The sequence below is a fragment of the Corvus cornix genome, chromosome 7 (assembly GCF_000738735.6).
Source record: "Corvus cornix cornix isolate S_Up_H32 chromosome 7, ASM73873v5, whole genome shotgun sequence".
Lineage (NCBI taxonomy): Eukaryota > Metazoa > Chordata > Aves > Passeriformes > Corvidae > Corvus > Corvus cornix.
Genome location: NC_046337.1, coordinates 12217636 through 12241185, shown reverse-complemented (window position 1 = coordinate 12241185; position 23550 = coordinate 12217636). Strand labels below are relative to the sequence as shown.

The 23550-nt window shown below is 39.2% G+C and overlaps 1 protein-coding gene across 1 annotated transcript in view; it reads left to right on the top strand.

Annotated features, from left to right (window-relative positions):
- The first annotated feature begins 14214 nt into the window (after nt 1-14214).
- RALB (RAS like proto-oncogene B) overlaps nt 14215-23550 on the top strand; it is a 49024-nt gene continuing 39688 nt past the window's right edge. The window contains exon 1 of the mRNA XM_010407002.4: nt 14215-14309. The gene's annotated coding sequence lies outside the window, so the exon portion shown is untranslated. The remainder of the gene's footprint in view (nt 14310-23550) is intronic.

Below are 23550 nucleotides of genomic sequence, written 5' to 3'. Positions count from 1 at the left end.
CAAGTGAAGGCCACAGATAGACCCAGTCCGTAGCAATGCAAAGCATGTGGTCTGAACGGTATAAATAATACATTTTTACATTTGAATACATTTGATTTTAATATATTATGTATAATATATCTGCATGTAGTAGCAATGTGTGCTTCTGAATTTTTTCATTCTAGAACTCAGATGTTATTGAGAGGCCAGTCCAGAGCTACAGTGCAGCACTTTCTCCAGCCTTAATTGTGTTCTCCTAGGAATTAAAAAAAAACACCAACAACCCAACAACAAAACCCGAACCCCAAAACAAACCCACACATATTTCATAAAAAGAACTCTGAGATCATTAGCTAACATTTGGAAGTCCCTCAAATTAACATGCATGAAGGACCGTGGCCAAACTCCCACTGGCTCCCATAAAAGCAGTAATCAGTCCTTCAAGTAAGATTCTCCACAAAATAACACCCAGAAGCCCCTGCAGAAAGGATTGCCAATCTCACCATCTGACTAGATTAAAAACAGCAGTAACAATGTGATAATTGACAGAAGAAACTTCCCTGACAAGGAATGAATCAGTGTTTATTTTTAGCCTTTCTCCCAAAAGGCTTTATTTAAATGAAAGATTAGCTAATTATTTCCGTCGTTGTATTGTCCACACTAGAAACAGGAGGTGGCAGATCTGTACTTGTCTTTGGCTCTTCCTTTGAGGTCTGCACCCTGGAAGGGTGAGATTTTGCCAGTTGTCTTTTAATTTCTGCTCTGATCAAATATGAAAAGTATGAAGGTTTCACTAAATTTAGACACCCCCAATCAATATTTTTTATTTCCTGAGTAGAAAGCTTCAGAAAAGGTGTCAGAAAATGTAAATTGTGATTGTGTCCATATCCCACCTTTGCTCCAAAGCTTCCCTTGCCAGCAAGGCAGTATTAATCCTGTCGCTGCAACTGCCCACTGCAGTCTTTTGCACTGACAGAGTACTTGCATTCCAAGAAGATAATTTCCTTTCCCTGTGCACAGGAGCCAGCAGTAAAATTTTATCTAGGAGAAAGCTGCTTACCTAAGAAAAGACCAGCAAAATATTTGTCCCGTTTTATTGGACAAATGTGAGGAAACTGTATCAATCCTATAGACACCAAGTAATACCTGTGTTTCTGATAATAAGCATTTGGGTTCTGCTTTATTTTGAAGGGAGGACTTCCTTTTTCTGATTTTTTTTTCTTCTTACTTTTTTTCTGATTTTTTGAAAAATTTTGAATGAGTTGTGGATTGCAGCATGGGTTTCATAAGTAGAAAATGAATCAAACTGCTTTGAAAATGTCTGACGATACATTTTTTTGTTCTTGACTTACCTGCTGTGGATCTAAGACACATAAATGACTCATTGTTTCATTCCACCACATATCTGTAATATGAATATTGCTACAAAGTACACAAAGAGCTGATTTACCAGTCTCTCATTCTCCTTGTCTCAAAGCAACTGTACCACACTAAATTCATAGGTCAACTCATCAATTTTAGTCCTGAAGAATGAGTCTTATTTTCAGCATTTGAGTCTTTATTCTTCAATGCAAAATGTTTTTTTTATTTTCTTTTCCACATTTGTTAATATTTCATATAATTTTGAATATGACTATTTAGGCTAGACCAATTCTAGGTAAAATTCATTTGTACTAATTCAGTGTATACTTTGCCATTCTTGAACAGAGTGAAATGTGAAGTAGAAGAAATAAATTATCATAGAAATAATGGGAAATTCTCAGTTTTATGTGCACCCCACTGATTTCTTTCAGAAGTTAGAGGGAGAAACTCCACTGTTGTTTTGCTCTTAGGAGCAACCTGAACCTTCAGCATCGCATTTCACATGTTTCACATGCAAGAGATGTATATAAATGGAATTTTACCTGGAAGGAAAAGTACTCTTTTTCCTATTTCTGCATCTCCTAAAGAGACCTGGCAGAAATGGCTGCTCATTGGGATGAGCTCTACCTTGCAAGTATTAATGGCAATAGTGCCTCCACAACCCCAGATAACTTAATTCCTGTTTAAAAGTAAGATGCCTGCAATGCTAATGGGAACATTGTATGAAATTATTTAATCTCTGGGCAATCAGGCCAAACAAATCTATGAATCATTCATAAACATCCGCATTGCAAGAGATACAGTTAACTACAGAGGAAAACATTACAGATGCAGGGAGGGTGAAACAGAGAATAAGGTAGATCAGTACAATTTCCATTAAATACATGGGGTTATTTATTTTATTTTAGAATTTATTTTATTTGCTACAGGCCAAGTCCAAAAAATAAGTGTTTAGGGCAGAATTTGAGCTCCTAAATCTACAACAGAGATGGTGGAAAAACCCCAGTGAGCTGTGTCTGACCTTGCATCACACCTAGATTCCCAAACCACGTTTCCTGTTTATACATAAGCTGTATTCTGCTGTATGCAGAATGCCTCTCTGTGTGCCTAGATGTGCACCAGTTCAACAGGGCTCAGCAGCTTGGCACTCTTTCATATCTTGGCTCAGTCAGGAGCTACAAACTTTGTGTTGCTTCATTCAGTTCCCCAGAGAGGCTCAGTTCAAGAGGTAATCCTCAAACCCCTCTAATGGATGCCAGCCAGGCCAAGTCTCCACAGCTGCAGCTGTACCTGTTCCCTCTAAAACACATTTCTGTGATCTACCAGAGCAGGTAACGCATTTATCCAGGAAGTGGAAGGTCTGAGTTCAGGGCCTGTTCTTTGCAGATCAGAGATACCAGTAGTCATATTGATGTCTGGGCACATAAGTATTCACATGAAACCAGCCTTGAAGCTTGATCACTCACAGCCGCAATTCCATTGCGTGCGCAGGGCACTCCAGAGCAGGTGGTGAAGCTCTGTACAAGGATGCTTAAATGAGCACTGATGTGTTCCTCTCGGATCTGACTAATGCTGTGCCAGCAGAGGGGGTGGAAAAGTAGCTGAGATGCAGGGTTAGGATGGTGGTAGTACCTCTGAGTATAGGTATGCCAGGGGCCTCCCCCTTCAGCATGTTCCTGCTCTTAAGGAAGCAAAAATCTACATTCATCATCTAAACTACTTCAATATGGAAATCTGATTTTTTTAAAAAAAGAGATAAGTTATCAATTTTTAACAGGAATGTTCCTCTCAGCCTAGCAATAGCTACTCAGGAGTTTGAATTTACAGCTAACAGGTTGGTAGGTATAAGCAACACCGGCTGCTGGTCAACTCTCTGGGAATGCCTTCAGCGAATACAGGTTTGGGAATTACCACTGGATGGCAATCTTGTGCCACAGAGGCTGTAACCACATGTGATTTTATTTGGCTGCAAACGCAGACGTTTTTTAAAGACTGAGAACCAAGTCCACTTCTTCCGAATACCATCATAAATTCAGAGTGACTTCATGTAAAGCACTTCGTTTCATTTAGAGTTGCATCAGCATAGCTGGGACAAGAATATGAACCAGATGTTGAGAAGCGATATTTTAACTGTTAATTCAATCGATAAAGTTTTGAACAATTTATGAGACTTAAATACAAGGAGCAAGAATAAGGGCTCTGGCCATGAAAGACCAAGAGCACCCAGCTTCAGTTCTTCTGTGTTGTTACAATCTACACTAAATTCTGATTACTGACCTTTAATGCCTTGTTACATGCCAGTGGTTCTACCCTTAAGGCTGCTGTATTATACACAGTATTCTTTAAAGGTACAAGAAAGTTCTACTATGGCTGGCTTAAAACAAGAAGTTACCTTAGTTCTGAAAGTCAGCATTTGAAGTCTTTGGTCTAAGGTTTCCAGTATATATATTTAAAATGTTTGGAGAGTGTTTCAATCATTTGTAATCCCAAATATTATGGTTTTATTTTGAAATATTTGAAAAATGGCTCTTTTTTTTCCCCCCATAGAATAATCATTCTGTGAAAGTCAACATTTTTTCAGAAAATATTTAGGTTTTTGAAAAGGAATCAATTTTGGATTAAATCTGCATTGTTAAAAAGTGGTGATTTTTTCAGCTTTCTAGTGGAATAGAATCCTATTCACAATAACTCTTCAGTAAAAGATAACTCATTTGGTTTAATGTCCTCTACACTTGTTGTGTATCAGTGGGGAGAACACTGGGAAATTTCTGCAAGTACATTGGAACATGAGGGAAATATTTTCCTTAAATTTGTGCTTCTGCTCCTTTTCTCTTGGTATAGATGGTGGCACCTCTCTCCCATTAAGAGCTTCATTTCCCCAACCCCAAACTGCACAGTACTCTAAACATTTGGAATATCTGGCAAGTTCAAGAACTCCTTCAGTAAAGTCATCATCTCTACCTTCACTTTGACCAAAACTGTCAAGAGAGCTGGTAACCAATTTAAGCTGAGGTGTTTTCTGGTAGCATATCTCTGGTTTCAGCCAGGGAAGGAAGTGCTCAGACTGTTTTATCACAGGCAGCTCTTGTGAATTATTTGGCATAACTGGAAGAAGGAAACTGTGTAAATATGGGCTAAAGCTTATTCTTGGGAAATACACAGTTCCATGGGCTTGGGATTTTTAATGTATATTTTTGGTTATCACTTGCTGTCACTTCAGTTCTCAATTTGTAGTATGAGAATAATAACCCACAAATTCTGTGATGCTTGACAGAAGAGTTCCTTACATGTGCTAAACATATTCAGAGGCAAACCTGACAGGCTCAGGGTAAGAATGTCTCAACACACCTTTCCTGGAAGCTATTGTCTTCTCACATTTCTGCCCTTCCATCTTTACCCTTGATGCTGGCACTTAGAACATTCACAGCTGACAGGATAGTCTGCAATTCCCCTGTAAAGAACCTGTGTCTTGCCCACCTTGGTTATGTACCCTTACCATTCACTGAATAGCTGGTAGTTAACTTAATTTTAAAAATCTATTTTATGGCAATTCCCGGGGGCTATGTTCTTGTTTGTGGTTTCTATGTACTACCCTAGGTATTTGTAGTTGAGGGAGATGCTCTCAAGGAAAGGTTACAAGCTCTAGGTAGCACAAGTGGAGAACTGAAATCCAGGGAAACCAAGTGATTTGCCCAAGGTCACATGCGAGTTCTGTGGCAGTGTTAATCTACCCGATCTGATTACCTAAGACATGTAGGCACCAATGCATGTTCTGGTGCATGTATCAGCCACAGGAATGCTAAACTGGAGAAGTTAGTTTAGGAAAACACAGGGGGAAAAAAAAAAAGAAAAAAAAGGCATGTTTGGTGCTACTTGAAGACTTGCAAGAAATTTCTACTTTCCCATTCTTTGAATACTTTGGAAATACATAAACTCTTGAGATCTGCATTTTAAAATGTTGTTTCAAGCTGGAATAGCATCTGTTAAATGTAGTTCAGAAACATCTGTTTTTCCATTCCTGGAACCCTGAGCTGAGGCAGTTGTTTTCCTGTCAGCTCTGCTGTGGAGCAAAATTGGTTCAATAGGTCATTCTGTTCTCTCAATTTCTTAGTTCTCAGTTTCCTATTAAAAAGATGGCCAACAACATGAGTAAGCAGGAGGGGAAAGGAGATTCTGTGTAATGTGTGTATTGGCCTGTGAAAAAAATCCATTTAGCTTCAGACTGAGTTAGATAACTGGTGAGAGCAGAGCTATTAACCATTGGAAAGAACACCAGGGATTATGTGGAACTGTAAGATTTATTAGCCCCCAAATAGTTTATCTTTCATTAGTGGAAATAACAAATCCCACTGAAAGCAAAATAACATTTCACACTGATGGCCACTGGGCTCTGGATTTGACCCTCTCTGGTATTGCTGATAGATGGCCTGGTGGAAACTGGTCACCAGTACACAATATATTGGTTGCAAGACTGTTGTTAACTCTGATCTGAACAGCTCCAGAATTAATGCAGCAATCGAATGGCCAGCAATGGTTGTATATAACCATATTTTCAACCATCACTCACTCCAGTGGAGTCAATCTGAGAACAGCTGGGAGAGAGAATAAGAAGAAGAGTTCAAAGGCCTCCTGTAGAGAAGACCAAAAGCGTATTTCGTAGGTTTTAGTTCTTACATTCCCAGCTCTCCGTGGTTTGACAATGCCTTGGAAAAACAAATACATTCTTTAGAACTGCATATTTTTTTCCCTTTAAGAACAGGATCAAGACTCATAAAGGTATTTAGCTGCTTATGCTCCTCCTGAAATCATCAGGCATTAAAAGCATGAATAACATTGAGATCATGCACCATGATCTGATATTTAATTAACAATGAAAATCTGTATCATTCAGTCAGTGGCATTAAAATTAGGTAACAAGTACACTGAGTTGGGAGAACCCTCTATATGTATCCTTACTGAAAAATGACAGCACCCCTGTTTCAAAAACAACTGGAAAAGGACATGTTGTGACTTCTGTTATGAATATTTTGGTTACATAAAAAAGCCAATGGGTCATTGGAGTCCTGTTTCTTCTATGGATATAATTTGCCATCACTCACATGACTTAAAAAGCAAAACTAATCCAGAGGAATGGTTTCTTCGTTTTTTTGCTTAGATGTGACCCTTCCCTTCCACTTCATGAATTTAAAATACCGAGGAAGTGAGTCCTAATCTGAGGAAGAGTTTCCAAAACAGAATTGGAGATGCAGCACTTTCTGTGGCAGGGTCTTGCAAAGTGCTGATGGTATAAATTAACTGATGGGGGTCAGGAAACTTGCGAAAGGCAGATAGGGTGCAGGAAGGGAAAAGGGAGTTGTACAGCTCCTGGGCAGTTGCAAGCAGCTTCCTGACACTATTTACTTGGTGAAACATTTTGTTTCCTCCAGAGCAGTGTTTGACTTTGCTTTCAGCATTGCCAGTGTAAGTTAAATGCTGTTATTTGTGTCACGTCTGGCTTACATTGCCCAGCATTCACAGTCTGATACTGATGTGACCATTCCCTGGCTAGGCTGGAGTTACCTGCGTGGTGATATGGTCCTTCCATACCTCAGCTAGACTACAGCTAAATGTATGCTTCCATTAAATAAGATCTAGTCTGACTGCCAAGAGAGACTGTGCCATTTTAGTTCATGAGTGGCCAAAAGAAGTCAATAATAACGTGCCCATGGAAAATGCTGTTGTCAATGTATAGAATAGAATGATGCAGTTTACTCTGTTATCCCTGGGTTTCTAGTCTATTTTCCTCGATGCCATCTTCATCTGCTTTCTTCAGTCTCATTTGATTTTAGTATTTGCCATATATGTACTTCATTGTGCAAGGGGAGGCTCAGAGTGAATATTAGGAATTTCTTCACTGAATGACTTGTTAGGTTGGAACAGTGTGCCCAGGGAAGTGGTGGAGTCACCATCCCTGGAAGTGTTCAAAAAACAAGTAGACGTGGCACTTTTTTATATGGTTTAGTGGGCACAGTCATACTTGTTCAAAGGCTGGACTTGATGATCTTGAAGGCCCTTTCCTATCTTGATGACTCTTGATTTTCTGGTTTGTCTAAACACAGTTACATTTGTTGTCTGTTTGGAACACAAATATCTGGAACTGCTGTGACTTACAGAATCACACTCAGTGGTGTGATTCAAAGGACCAGCACCTGTTACAGAAAACTCCTGCACGATGTGAACACAAACGTGCTTCTGCACTGCTTGAGTTCCACCTTAGTCCCGCTTTTCCTCATGGATTGTCTCCTACCTGGAGCTTTACGTAGGAACGAGGGACATCTAGTGGCTCAATAGAACATAGCAAAGGAAGATGTCCTGCCCCAAAAGGTACATGGTTGTGGAAAGTAGACAGTTCAGTGAAAATTAAACTAAAGACTGTCTCAATGGTTGAAATGTCATTTGAATATATGTAATTACTTTAGGTAAGAGTCAAATAATCTGTGATGAATTTTATTTTTGTGTTTCTATCTTCTTTGAAAAGGTGAGCTGACTTTGAAATTTACACAGGTTAAATGTATTCAGTACCTAATTTCAGGAGGACAGAACATCCTCTTGCCTTAGGAGAAGCTGGGATACAGGATATGTGGATAAGAAACAGAAGCAAATCACACAACACAGCCTTATACATTTTTTTGATTCCCCAAACGAACAAATTTATTTCATGCATGGCAATTCAGGATGTGATTAATTAGACTAGGTGATACCTGATAGCTTTCTGTGACAAGGAATAACTGTCAAGAGCAGTTAAATGGAACCTTTTCTTTCTCTGCAATGTGTTTCCTATTTTAATACTTAAATAATGAGTTTCTTTAACAAGTAACCCACTCTGAGTCATGTTTTCCTCTCTGCCTTTTGTTCTTATCCTAACTAGTAACTACTTGTCATCCCAATAGTTTTAGTACAAGAGATGAGGTGCACTTAAGAGAAGCAAAAATATCTGCATGGAATTATACACTGGTTTTGTATTGTGAGCCCATTTGTGTTAGGTTTGCCATTCTGTCTTTTTCTAGTCTGTACTAAAAATCTGGATGGATGAAGTCTATTATGATGCTCAGACCAGGACAGTACTTGACCCCTCAGCCTGCAATAACTAAAACTGAGATACCAATGTCAGGCAGTCAAGGGCTGTCATCTCTGAATGTGTCTCGTTTCCATCCTAACCCCACAAAAAACCAAATTCCATTGATGCAGACAGAGCTGGAGTATTTTGGCTGGGGCATATGACTAAAGAAGGCAGCCTACATATAAAGAGGGAGGCTGCATATAAGAGCAAATCACTGCCAAATATTAAGACAGATAATCTGGAGAGAGCAACAGGAGGCATTCTGTCTCACCTGAAATGCTGATAAAACCTGGAAGCCACAGGAGTGAGAGTAGACTGAGAAAAGACGAATCACTTGTTATTTTGCAAAGATGTGTAACTTGGGAATTTTTTTTAAGAGTAAGGAGTGATAATAAAGAAAATCCTTCGCTAACCAAGTGGATTTTGTCTTCCCTTTCTCCTCTGAACAGGCTAAACTAGAAGCTTAATTATCAAGCTAGGCCTTGATAGTTAAGCCAAGGAAACGGTGAATAAGTAAGCAAAGGGCTCTCCATGTGGAGCCCCTCTGAAGACCCTATGCTAGGGTTCAGGGAGGGATTCTCAGCCTCTGTGTGTGCCATTAAAATTATATAGGAAGAGTTATCTAAACACTGCTCAGATGGCATTAGGAGCTTGGAACACAGAGACTGGGTCCAGTAGTTCCGGCTGGTGTTGGTGGGGGTTGCTATTGGTTATTGTTTCATCAAGGTACACTGGAAGCAGGAACTTTATTAATGTCCTACAATTAATGAGTAGTGGAGAGAATATGGCAGCCCCTAGATCACTAATGAAAATATTTCTTTATAGAAAGGTATTAGCAGTCTTTATTTATGTGATTGAATTTGGAGGTTTTAAACTCCTGAAGTTTTAGGTGAACTAGGAGGCACACAGTTATGCTGTTGAGGTCCCATTTATCTCCAGATTTGTTTCAACAATAGTTCATTGTAGAGAGAAGTTGCCGTGAAGAGACCTTGAAAGGATGTTTCTGTTTGGATCTCTAGTGAAGGCTGCATTTAGGATGTAAACATGGATATACCATGTTGCTGGCAACATTCAAACTAGTATTAGGAAAATGTGAGCTGAAGTTGGTTTAGCTGGCAAATAATTCTCTCTATTTCAGAAACTTCTGGGAAGGAATGGCAAAGCTAAAGTACACCTGACCATATGAACTATCCTGATGCAAGTGTGGCCAATGACCAGAATGAAGAAAAAGAAGCAGACTTGCTTTTTAATGAATATTTATTAAATTAGAACTTCTTAAATCTCTACTTACCTTTACCACTGTGAGATTCTGATTATCCCATTACCACTTTACTGATTAATAGGGCAGTAGAAAGTGAACATAGAGTTACATGAGTTTTAGAGTGAATAATTTTCCTTGTGAAAAGATCTAGGAAAAATTAACAATACTGGCCCCAGATTAGGTGAAAAAACCATGTTTTGGGGAAAGGTTGGAGTATGCCTTGGACAGATTGTGAGCAGAAAGGGTAAATGGGAGAGCTGAGGCTCAGCACCTGACATCCTTCACGCGTAAGGTCTGTTACAATGCTGGAAATCAGCCTAGGACTCCTCTGCTCTAACTTCTGTTGATGCTGGCATGCCAACAGCAAAAAAGCTGTGACTCCTCCACTCAGGCTTCCACTCCCACTGCCCTGGTGCTTTGCCCCTGGCTCTGTGCAGGGATGGGTACATATTTACTGACTAGTACAGGCACACACATTTCCATTGACTAATCTTCCTCTGGCAGAGTGAGTCATCATATAGTAAAGGTTGTTTCTGCTTGTTCTGTGTTCAGATTGAATCCAGTCAGAGGTCCAAAAGGTCAGGCCAGTAGCATCAACACCTGTGACCATCTCTGCTCTCCCACAGTAACGGAGGGAAGCTTTTGAGGGATGTCTGTAGCGTCAAGCTTTCTGAAGGGAAAGATCTTCCTTGGAAACTGCTTTGAAAGGAGCTGGCGAAGTTCCTGGTAAGAACTTAGCCTTTTCTCCATCTGTCAAAACAAGGCATAATCCTTCCCTGCTTCACAAGAGTCTTGAGAGGAATCATCAGTTAACATGTTTATATCACTAGAAGTGATTTCCTATTATAAATCACCTATGCTTCAGTTCTTATAAACACAAACTGATCTCACCCTTCTTAAAAATCTTCTCCCTCTTTTCACACATCTATATTCTTCTTTGCATTCTGCTATTCAAAGTGCAATTGCTGCCAGCATTGCTTTTGTACACCTGAGAGCAGTTTTAACAATCACACTGTATTTTCCTGAACAATTAAATAATCAGCAAAAGAAAATAATTCTGCTTCAATTTCTGTTCTCTTTTTTTATCAGTGTTGGAAAATGTTTTCTACCTCATATTGCTCACTACTAAAATTTCTCATAACTGCTCCAACTCCTTGGTATTGTTATGAAGAAGAATATCTGCATATATTTATAAATCATGTTTTAGTTCCGCTAGTCTTTAAGAAAATTAACTGCGATTGAAACTGGAGTTATCTATAAACAATCTCCTGTAAAAATATTATGTGTTGCATGCTGCAGGACCTGTAGCTCTTTCTTAAAAAAAGCAACTTTCTCTGGAACATAACAGCAGCAGACCAAAAGATCAGCACTGTTTTAAATGTGAAGTGTACTATCCAACTGAAATTGCACAGGGAGCCAAGAGAGCAAAATGCTCTGGAAGCTCCTGCAATCAACTTCATGCCAGAACTGGCAAGATATTTTTAGCTATGACACACTCTTGAAGATTTATTTAGGCTTGTAAGAGGTACCCAAATCTGAGGGTGGTGACCACTTCAGTTATGGTCCTGCCTTGTCATCATCCAAGTTCTCCTCCCACACACAACCTTGCCTGACCTGTGAAACAGTCCTTTCTTTTCTCCCTCCCTGCCATGATTCTTTTTACGCCTGCTCATCACTGTATCTCCTATTATAAATGTAAAATCTTGGCTTTTCCTCATTCCCCCATCCTATAAATCCCTTCCACCTCTTTCCCAAGCTTGAAACTACTTCCTTATCCAGGTTTTTTACCAGATGCTGGATGTTAGAGTAAGGAAACCTCCCAGCCTTATATGTGTAGAAAGGAGCATGACTTACACTTCATATGGACTTCACAGTAAGAGTGGTCAAACCCTTAAACAGGGTGCCCAGGAAGACTGGAATATCCACCCATGGAGATATTCACACCTGGACCAGGCAAAGTGCTAAGCAACCTGACCTAACTTTGAAGCTCTGTTTTGAGTGGGTAAAGGATGAGGTAATGTCCAGTGATTCCTTTTAATCAAAATTGTTTCATAATTCTAATTAAATCTTGAAGAAAAAGAGGGAGAGAGTGAACACACAAGAATCTAAGAAAAGTATGGTTTTATGGCAAGAAGCAAAAGGAATACAACAGAACAAAACAGAGCTGTGCACAGTTATCCCGCTTCTCATGCTCACGCTGAAGTAACTCAGGATGCAGAGAGATGTTAAAATCTGCAGAGAACCAAGAAGAGAATGAACACCAATGTGTCTGTGGTTAGCCAAGACTTACTTCATCTGTTTGACCTCAAAGCCTGGTTAGAAGAAATATGTGTGTTGTCTTCAGAATATCCTCCTCTGGAATATTCCAAGGCACCATCTGTTTTATTTCCTGCAGATTCAGAATAGGAACATGATGCAGGCAGTACCCACCTCCTCAGAGCTTGGGGTGAGCAATGACCCAGGTGCTGCAGCCAGATGTTCACTGGAGAGTAACCTTCTTGGGGCCACAGAGGAGAACGAGCACACCAGAGATGCCCCTGCCCTCTTCATGGCAAGGAGCAGTTCCCGCTCCCTTGTCTTATGAACACTTAAAATTATGGTTTGCAGTCCAGTATGTGAATACATGAAATGTCCAATTCAAATCCAGAGCTGTGACAAGCCTTTGCTCTTTTAGGAAATCTTTTCAAATCCAGGTGATCACCTATGTAGGTTTTATAGTACTACTAAAAATCAAGGTGAGAGCAGAGAAAGAGAAATATACATGTAAACTGTATCACAGTTTTTTTTAGAACAACTTCCCAAATTCTACAAAAATTAATGTATTAGTGATCTTAAGTCACACTCCTCAAACTCAGAAACAATTTGAGAAGTAGCTGATCCTTACTAGACAGAACAACTCCAGATCCTTCATTCCAGAGTACAAGTAGCTAAAAAATCCCAGAATCTTTATGAAGAAAATGGTTCTGTGCTCTGGTTTATTCTACTACTACTGCTGTTTATTTGGGAGATGCATCACTGCTGGATAAATGAGCATTGATAATACTACCATCTGTTTAATAAATATTATATTATAAAGTATTGTTCTTCCCCATCCTCTAAAATAGAACAAGTTCCTGAAATTGAAAGTCCAGTAACAAAAGGCACAAATAGAACAAGAAATCTGGCAGCAAAATATTTCTTCTTTAACAATAGAGCTGCAAGAGCAACACCCTGTTGTGCAGCTCAGTAGAAGTGTACTGACAAATACTGAAACACAAAATGTCTGATCCCTAAACTGATTTAATATAAGGTTCCTCCAAATCCAAGCCATTAAATTAAAAGCCAATACAGGAGCATGAAAATGATGATAAACAATATTGTGTCACTCATGGGTGGCCTTAATGCTGAGTCTGGAATGAATTGCATTAACAAAATCACTGGAAATCTTTAACATGAAAAGAAGACATTTGAAAGCTAAACACAATGACCGCCCTAACAGAGAATGTTGCAATTCCTAACACTACATAAAAACGTTGCTTGCTTGAAATCTGGGCTAAATTTTCCTCTGAGTGTGTTTTATGGGATTATAACAGAAACAAAATTATCCTGACAACGTGAAAGAAAAATGAGTGGCTTATTAGACCAATTGATAAAGGTGGAAATGACAGAGAACCTTCCAGGCACTCAAATGCTGCTTTGGATCTGAAATAAAACCAGAAAATTTCAAAGCTAAACCCAGGTAAAGAACAATTGTGCTAAGTTAGGACTTTGCTTCAAATGTTTATTGTTTTCTTTTTTAAAGGCTGTAGACAATGACCTGGTAAATAAATTTATAGTAATATATCCCTGAAAATGGATTATTATTTCTGAAGCAGACTTGCAATTAGAAAAGGATCTAAGGAGTAAAACTTAGCCCTGCAAATCTGCACAAGATCACATTGACTTTCCATGAGATTTAAAAACCTGTTTGCTTACATTGCTTTAGAAAATATTAATTGGATTCCTGAATCACTTAGATGCTTTAAAAGATTTTATTTTTGCTGAGAAAGGCAATTAGACAAGTCAGGATACTACGAAGCAGTGGATACACGTGGGTCCCTGTTGCTTACACAGACCCAGCTGTGGCTGCAGACCCAGCTGTGTTGGGGCTGGGTACATTTGCCTCAACAGAGCTGGTAATAAGCTGAAAGCTTAAAATCTGACAGAGGCAGCAATAAGTATTGCTCTGAGCTGGCTCAGTTGTAATAGGTTTCTTAGGCTAGTCCTAGTGATGATGCAAACATGGTTTTCTAAGTTTGTAATTTTTATTTATTGAAACTTTTCACTGGAAAGGCTAGGGAAGATGAATTAGAAAAGTAATTTTCTGTTATTGGCCATTCAGGATTTTTAAGCTGTTACTTTTTAAATTATCTCCAACAGTTTCCTTGTTTTTAGAATGAGTGCATGATATCATATCCTGAGCCCTTCCCTTTTCTTGTAACTTTCTGAGGCACTAGGAGGAGTCCAGCTACAGTCATCATGTGAATTGGTGTGCAAGACTGTAGTGGAGCTCCTTCTGCCACCTCCTGCCTGCCTAATTCATGCTCCTTAAGAAACTGCTGTTCTAGGACAAACGACCCTTTAAGCACAGTGAGTATCAGCTGAGAGAGCAACCAGTTTATCCAGTTTGTAAAGTTGATCACTGCTCCATGTATTTACATTTATGTGCATCTTGGGATACAAATAAAAGGACAACTCACTGTCAGTATTTGATACTGACGTGAAGAAGAGAAGGGAGTTCCCTGGCCCAGCTGGGGTGAGAAAAGCAACAGCGGCAACATGGGAGGCTCTCAGGGTGCAGAGATTGGATTAAAGGTGTGGGCTAGGTGTAGAAAAGGGCCAAGGTACATGTGCTGTGCCAGGCAACATACCTATTTGCTGTGGATGGACAGACAGACAAGAAAAAGCAGCTGCTAAAATGTATAGAGGAGCAGCTGTGGTATTGTATTAATACCATACACATGGTATTGTATTAATGCTGGATGACAAGCACCTCTTGTTTATTCTTAATCTGGTTTCATATGAAGAATGTAGTAGTACTAGCTAGTAATAAGCAAAATAAAAGGAGAAGAAAAGAAATAGTTCTCTTCGGTAATCTTCACTCATCCCTAAAGCATGCAGGCCAAGTAAATATTCACAGTGAGTCATTGGCTCTTTTTAGTATAACTATAACCTGTGGTGGTGTTACTGCTGCATTTTTCCGTCTTGGTCTGTAGCTCTGAAATGCAGAGCTAAAGGCTCTGTTACTCTTGGTGGAGGACCTAAGGTTTTGTCTAGATGTCTCTGCAGTGCTAATTTAGTAGAAACTAGGTAAATGTATCAATAATATAGTTATGATTTATGATTATATTTAATATATGTATGAATAAGGTAGTATGATCCATGTTTCACAGTGTAAAAAATGTTATAATGAAAGTAAATAAATGACATGCATTTATATCTACCAAGTGATATTGTAGAACTTATTTATTAACCTAGAAAGTAGCTTTTAAAAGGATAGCGCATCTGAATTTTCTTGTCTCTGTTGTCCTCATAGAATACCAAACACCAACTTCATTCCAAGGTTGTAAAGGATTTATGACCATGCCTTACATAAAGGCCTCAATTTAGGATTAGATGGAACCAACAGAAAGCAGCAGTGATATTTTTATGAATACTTAAGATAACAGTAACTGTCTTCAAAAAAGTCCTTGGTGATGTGAGCAACTATACAGGAAACACATAACCTTTGCATATGTCATTGATCACATTACTTTGTGTTTTTAATTTGCTTACTGTGGTTTTGATCAGCTCCTTCATGGGGTGACAGCACAGTGTTAGTAAAAACCATTGCTTTTTTGTCTGCTAAATTGCACTGTGAGGTAAAAACTTCTCTTTGGTTAAAAGTTGCTGATCTAGCTAATTTTATGACAGAACATTTTCTAAACACAGTTATGATAAGAGTAGCAGGATACTTAATATATGCTGTGTGCTGCTCAGCCTCAGTAGCATCGAGAGTACTGTACCAGAGGTGACCATTGGAACACCTCCTCCAGGGTTCTGCCTCCCGCAGTGACCTGTACCAGGTGCTTCTGATCCAGCTGCAGCTAAGTCCAGAGAGATCAGCTGTCAAATAGGCTTCACACGAGCTGGTTTTGCATGCCTACCGGTTAGTAGTTGGCTTGTACTGTGCAACATGAGGGATTTGTAACTCTTTCATTTAATAGAATGTCACAGTGGATGTTCACATTTCCATAGAAATGTTTGTTTCTTGAATTCACTGAGATCTTGGTTCCAAAAATGTTATGTGACCATGAGTTCAGTAAAAGTCTGGGGGTTTAGAAAAACATCCTTTTCTCTGGATTTAAATCACTGCCATTCACTTCCATTGGATATAAATTTGCTTATACATCATGGAAAAAACTCACCTTAGTCTTTCAGTTGTGTGATCTACAGAAGAATAATGATATATTTTTATTCTTACTTATAGTTTGGTCTGTCTAGTTTGTGGCTATGCTTTTTTTTTCAACTCATAAACTTACTTCAAGAGATTCACTCACAGTTTTAGAATTCTAGGATACGTGATCTAGTCAGGCCACCAGGTTGGCCACTTGCCCTAGATGAAGCACTCTGAATATCTCAAATCACCTCCCTGTCCCACATGTCCTTTCCTGATTTCTTACACCTGGGTATTGAGAGCTCTTGCACTCTATGGAAAATGTCCAGATCTGCCAGCTCTGTTCTGGTCCCTTTTCTCTGAGGGCAGTTTATCAGGGGCACCTATTGCTAACTCCTTGAAGAGGTAGAATTTTGCTTTCCTAAAATTCAGGGGCCTGACTTTACCCTTCACCTAACCCATGTCATCGGGGACTGCAAACTCCACCAGTGCATGATCATGGCAGCCCAGGCTGCCACCAATATTGATGTCACCAATTAGCTCACTTGTGTTGGTGACCAGCAGGTTCTGTAGTTAATTATTTTGTTGTCATCCTTAAGAAATCCAAAGATGAAAGAGATGCGAGTTTCCTTTATAGAAACTACCTAATTCTGCTCTTGTATCCTGTTTATGTACATCTTCAAAAATAAATTTTCCAGCACCTTGCATTCAAGAAATGTTAGGTGCATAGCAAATGTTTAATTAAGTAATCCCACACAGAATTTGTGAGGCAGGCTCCCTCATTTTACAGGTGAGACAGAGAGCGAGGCAGTAAATTAAGTGGTTTGCTTAATATCACACAGTGAGTCAGTGCTAATGCTGAAAATAGACTTTATGTCTTCTCATTCTTTTCCCTGTATTTTAATCATCAAACTAGACTTAACTCTAAAGTTGAATGAACTCCTTAATCTATTAAAATAATTGTTCTCAATATCCTGTTGGAGTATTATATTTTAATCACCTAAGCAATGCTGAAATATTTACAAAAGTTTTCCTTACTTAGGACCTGTTTAGTCTTTCTTGTTCAGATATTGCTTCAGGTTATCAGCTGAATATGTTGTGTTTACAGTGATCCTGAACTTCAAAAGTATAACCTAGTAGATCCCCACCAAAAAAAAAAAAAAGGAATGCACTTTACAAATGCACTTAAAACTCACAGCAATCTCCTTCTGCCAAAGTAAACGTAACCTTTTTTCATACTCTCAAGAGGATAAGGCCGTTCCACTTAATAATACCCATAGCTTTAATTAATGGAGTACACTAAAGTTACTGGCCCACAGAAAGCAAAAGATAGACTGCTGGTTATGCTGTCACGACTAAATGAAAAAGTATCCTGAAGCACAAAAGAGCAACAGCATCTTAACAAGTATGTGCTTAGAAGTGCAGTTCTGAACTACATGCTGGGTCATCTCTGAATAAACTGCTGGAGAAAGAGATGCGATTCTTGCAGACCTGTTTAAATGAACAGTACCCCTGTTCAGGCTAATGAAATGCTCCAGCAGCTTTAGAGCTTTCCTGAGCACAGCCCACAGATTTGTTTATGCTGATAGGACATATATAAATTTTTCCAATCCTTGCCATCTCACCTGTTTGATAGTGTTCTTCAGCACAGATTGAATAAATGGCCCAGAAAATATGTACATAGGCGTAAGACTTAAAGAGGCTCAGAAAAAAAGGGAATGAAGAAATAATATTACCATGGCTTGTTCCCTATTAAACCTGAGTACTGACACAGCTGTCTGTTACACAGCCTTATACAGTACTTTGTATCATACAGTATTTTTAGTGTGGGTGAGACAAGCAGCAAAAGGCTGTGGTCAGATTTTTATAAAGATTTTTATAAAGACTTTTGCCACATGTAATGAATAGGACGTTGTGGTGCAGGCAGCCTTACAACTTAACTGAAATTTAACAACAAAATACCTTAAAAATTCAACTGCTTCATTGCAGAATGCAAATAAAGCTCCTAGGTGGCAGAGTCAGTCAGTAAGCATTGGCATGCTATATTTATAGAAACAAATTTAAAGTAATTTAACATGTTGTACTTGTAAAGAAGATTGTCACATCTTGCCTACTAAATTACAGGCTAGACAGAATGTTTCAGGTAAGATGCCAAGGAGACATGTTCCAAGAAGGACATTCTGTTTCCTCTTTGGGGTCAATACTTGGAGTTTATCATGTTGTTTTCCTTTGGGGTTTATTTTCTTAAAATGTTAACTATGAGCATATTTTGCACTTTACCACTAGGGCTATGTCATCAGTGATCAACTGTCTGAGACTGACCAGAGTACCACTCCAACTTTGCTTTCAGCTTCTGCTAGAGAGTAAGAGGTTTTCCTCAGAGACTTCAGAAAATTTCCTGATGCCAAGTGATGAGCAGTTGCAAGACAGCACTGTGTCTGTGGACCTCTCGCAGGGACAGAGATGCTGCTTTTCAAAGGGTTTTTGAAAAGCAGGCAGGAGTTGTCCAGTAAAAATAGAACAAAAAAGACAATTCTGTGACTTTTATAGACTTTGAAACCAAACCCAAGAAAGAAATGCAAATAGTTTTGGTGGGGGTTTTTTTTTGTAGCTCTTCATTTATGTCTCCTCTTATCTGTAGTTCCTATTATTAACCCATTAAGTGTAATGGTAATAGTGTTTGAGAAGCTGAAAATTTTAATCAAACATTAGACAATATTTGTGAAAAACAGGCTTTGAAATAAGGTGTCCTGGTGTTCTCTTCCAGATTGGGAATAGGAAGAAGAATTTGTGGTCTATGTGTCTGATCAAAACTAGCCAAACCAGTAAAAATTCAATACACAAACATTCCATTCACGGGTAGAGATCCCTTTTCATCAACAATTCAGCTAATAGGTATGAAGAATGAGTCAGCTTGAGAAAAGCAGAAATTACTTGTGGGTAATGTGAATGAGAATGGGGGATGCATAATACAATATCACATTTGAGAAGAGTTCTGACAAAATAGGGGCCTCGAATTTTTGATGCAGAGAGAGTTATACTTGCTTCATCTATTATTGAAGAAAATAGATACAAGCCAGCTTCTATGATTAAGTAGATATTGTGCTTTTTTACATAATTAACATTATTTAAGATCCTACTTTCAGAGAAGACCTCAGTGTGTCCTGCCTACCTTAAGTAATCGGATTATTGGTCACTGCTTTCTGGCAGGTCTATTGCGGCCTCATTCTGTTGATTCAGCACAGAAAGAAAACATTTTAAGAATGTCAGTTCTTCAGGTAGCAAGGATTATAGGCATGGTAACAGTACATGCTTGTGAAAGGCATATGCTGCCTGACTTCGTTCCCCGTGACAGTAAGAGGGAAACTGGGGTACAGCCATAGTGCTACTCTGAAGAGTTCATATAGTTAATGTGTTATTCTTTAGATTTGATTCACAGAATTGAGAAAGTATTTGTGGTAATATGGTGCTTATGCGTAAGAGCCAGAAAACGAAACGGAAAAGAAAGTGAAAAGAAATGCATAATGAGGGAGTTGGCCAGTTTATTTCCCAAGCTCTTTCACTGGCCCAAGCACAGTGAAAGAGGCAAAGCTAAGCAATACAAGTAAAAAAAAAAATCCAATATGAGTTTCCTTAAACTCTATTAATTATAAAATATGGCATTAGCAATGCAGATAAGGTAGATTTTTTTCTAACATTCCTTAATATGTGTTAACATGGCACTGTAAAGACCAAGAACCTTGGATCACACCACTTGCAAAATACCCCTAAATGTTTCTTGTTGGAACTAGGTACAGCGAGACAAGTACAAGCCAAAATTGTAAATATCAGGGAGACCTTCTCTGTTCAATAAAACAAGCGGTTTCTGCTGAAACTAGTTTTGCTTGAGGACTAATTTGTAGTTCCAAGTGTCTTTCAGTGCTGACAGCTGAAGAAGGTAGCTTGGGGCCAGATTGTAATAATGTTCACTCCTTGATCTAATGGGCGGATGTGTTTAATTAACCTTTGTTTCTGCAGAAGCAGACATTCTGGCAAGCTGTAGGAATGCTAAAGGAGGGAAATCTAAACTTCAGTGAATCTAGGCATATTCTATATATCTAGTACTAGATAAAGAATGTTGATGTAGATAAATACTGTTTTCTAGGAGATAGATTTGTATAAGCAATTTCTGTAAAAGAAGTTTAACATGGATCCCCCTGTGGGACTACCCCTCATTAATTTCACAAGATCCAGCCATGGTCCCATTCCCTTGGGATACTTGTCTCTTATGTCTGGCACATTTTTATCCCCATCTGGGGATCAAAACACACCCTTGTTATTAGCACCATTAGTTCTTCAATTGGTGGTAGCAAAAGCATGTAGTTAAGGAGGAAATATTCTTCTCAGTATCTCTTGGATGGAGGTAGACCTGACAGCCTCATTGCTTGTTCCATGTCCTCCAGTGACTTCTCCAGATACCAAAGCTTGGACTGACCCTTCCAAGAGCTTCCTGTAAAGTGCGGATCTTAAGGTTTATAGCTAATTCTTCAGAAGGCTTATGGCAAGTCTAATGCAAAGCAGATATCCTTTGCATAAAATTGCTGAAGGCACTGTTTTTTGCTCGAAAAACTAAAGCACTGTAGATTACAATCATACAAGCACAGCAAACTCCCTGGCCACGATGTCCCTTGACTCTAATCTTTCACTAAAAAGATCACCAGCTTTGTATGAGTAGTTTTGAAAGAATGCAAATCAGAGCTTATCGTCTTTGACCTTCATCAGCTCTGCTGCCACAATAGCATCATTGTTTCCTATCTCCTCCCCTTCGTAAGTGACACCCTCCATTCCTCTCACTTCCTTTCCATTCCAAACCTTTCCATCTGAGAGGCTTTTTAAAGCTCTGCTTTGACATCTGGTTTTGCTGCTACTGTGATCTAATTGCCAAACTCCTTCAGTCCTGGTCGTCTTAGTCTCAGTCAGCCAAGTCTCTGTTTTCACTTAAAAGGCATCTTAAGAGCTTGAACGTTGGAAATTCCTTCTACTCCTGTAGTCTAACAAACAAGGAATATTCCCCGCTGAAAGAAACATTTATGTTGCAGTATTACTGTTACTAAAACTATTCTGCAGCAACACAGTATCAATCACAAACAGCACTTTCCCCACCTCAGCACTCTGACACAACTCTTTCCTTCATAATACTGTGCAAAAATCTCCACATTGTCACAGTACAGAAGGACTAGTGCTAAGGGTGCAGTTAAATTACTAATTTACTAATCCCATGCTTTGTCCACTGGGTTTCTGTTCCAGAATGAAGTGTTGTGACAACAAATGAGGTAACCAAGGAAAAATAAAACTGGCTACAACTGTCAGGATTATGAGTTCAATATAATTCTTCAGCCTGTTCATACTGGTCTCTGTTTCTAGTAAGGACCGATGACTCCAAAAGCCACAAACTGTGTGTGAAGTTCGTGGGTGATGACGGTTTCCTTTGTAGTGTTGCCCAGTGTCTGAGACGATCCTGATAGGGTTGTGTAGCCGTGCTATGAGCAGTGTCCTCTTGCAAAGAGAAGGTTTGCACAAAGACTGAGAATGGAATAAGAGTCTTTATGTCCAGATATAAACAGTGATCTCCAGTAACAGATGACTGACTTTACTCAGAGTGCAGTCAGTGGATGCAGTCAGTCTGACACAGATGAATTTTGGAGATTCTTGACCAGCACGGTTCAAAATGCAGCCCTCTGGCCCAATCTGGTCTGTAGAATCTTCTGTCTTGTCTGAAACACCTTTTCTACGGAAATTCCAACTAGCAGGCTGCTGCCTCATCCCAAAGAGAAGGAAAGGAGTGAGGATTATTCTCAGGATGAGCTGCTGCCTCATCCCAAAGAGAAGGAAATGTGGGTGCTCCCTGATACAGAGAAGTTGTTGCTGTGCTTCTGTCTGAATGATTCTGTGAGTGCTTGGACATTCGAAAGAGACACTCCTAGATAGCCTGCTGCCTTATCTCCTTGTTGGGCAGGTAAGAACAGCAGCACTCCTCCACCACTGCTGTTCTCATTTGCTACTTTTTTGGGGATGGGGAGGAAGGACGGGGCACAGAGTAGGGAGCAAGGGACAGATTTTCCTCTGCAGCCTGTTGCTCCACCCAGCCTTCCCTTCAAGCCTGATTCACTGCCCAAGTATGACAGTGTGAATGGTAGGAGGTATGAAATCACAGTGCTGAACTGCTATTGATTGTCATCTCAGTCAAGCTAAAGGGTACTTCTCCGGATTTTGAATGGCAGTTAATTATATTTTTCCTCTTTGGAAGTAGTATACACTTCTTTCTTTTGTTAGAATGTCTGATAATGGCGGGGGATTTTTCTGAAGGTAATCTTGGAACAAAAAGGCAGCTCCAGGCACTCTGTAAGAAGCCAAATACAAGGGAAGGGTGGAGCGAAGTTGCTGTTTGATAATAGGAATAGTCTACAAGAAAGTTTCCTTATCTCTCTTCAATGCTTGTTTTTCAGAAAGTAACTGTGATGAAAAGGCAGCAACTATTCTTCTCTGAATGTAAAATCTTTTCTGATAAGATTTCTGGAAGAACTCACAATGCTATCTTCATTCGAATCCTTCCTAAGATCTATTTCTTCCACAACGTGTTTCTATGCTAATCCACTAGGCGTTGCTATTTACATCTTTAAAAAGCACACAGTACTTAACCTGGACACATTGTAGATTAAGAATGACTAAGTGCATGCATGTCCCATAGGAAAGCACAGTCCCTGGGAAGAAATCTATTGCCTCCTGGCAGTAGTTCTCTATATTGTGTTTTTATTACTTATTGTTGATTATAATCTCTACAGGGAAGGGGTGTTCGTCTTTAAGCATCATTTATGCCTTTTAAGGCATCATTTATGTCTGTAACTTTCTGTAATCACAGAATATTCTGAGTTGGAAGCGACCCATAAGGATCACTCAGTCCAACTTTTAGGTGAATGGCCCATCTGGGGATCAAACCACGCCCTTGTTATTAGCAGCATACTCTGACCAACTGAGCTAATTGTGAAGATCAAGAAGGAAACAAGAAGTAATTTTACAATACAAATTAGCTCCATCTTGAATATCTGTCAAACTCTACTCTGCCATCTCAATGTATGTCTAGATTTGGTGCTAAAATCACTGGCATAGAATATGGTCATAGCTCTTGAAACGAAGAGGACTGAAGGGGAGAGGAGACCAGTAATGCTGTTTCTAATAGATTCATTCCCAGCATCTTAGACTATGCAAACATTAAATAAGGCTTAATCTTCTCTTCAGGACAAGCTGAGTCTATGCTGCCTTGTGCTATAGGCTGCTAATATAGCTCAGAAATGCCCATCTGCTGTGTAACAGTGTAAAAAGCTTCCGAAACCAGGCACTATTCTAGTGAGGTCACAACTTCATGAAATTACATTTGGCCTCTTATTTAGGCTAATATTTATTTGGGGTTGCATTAAA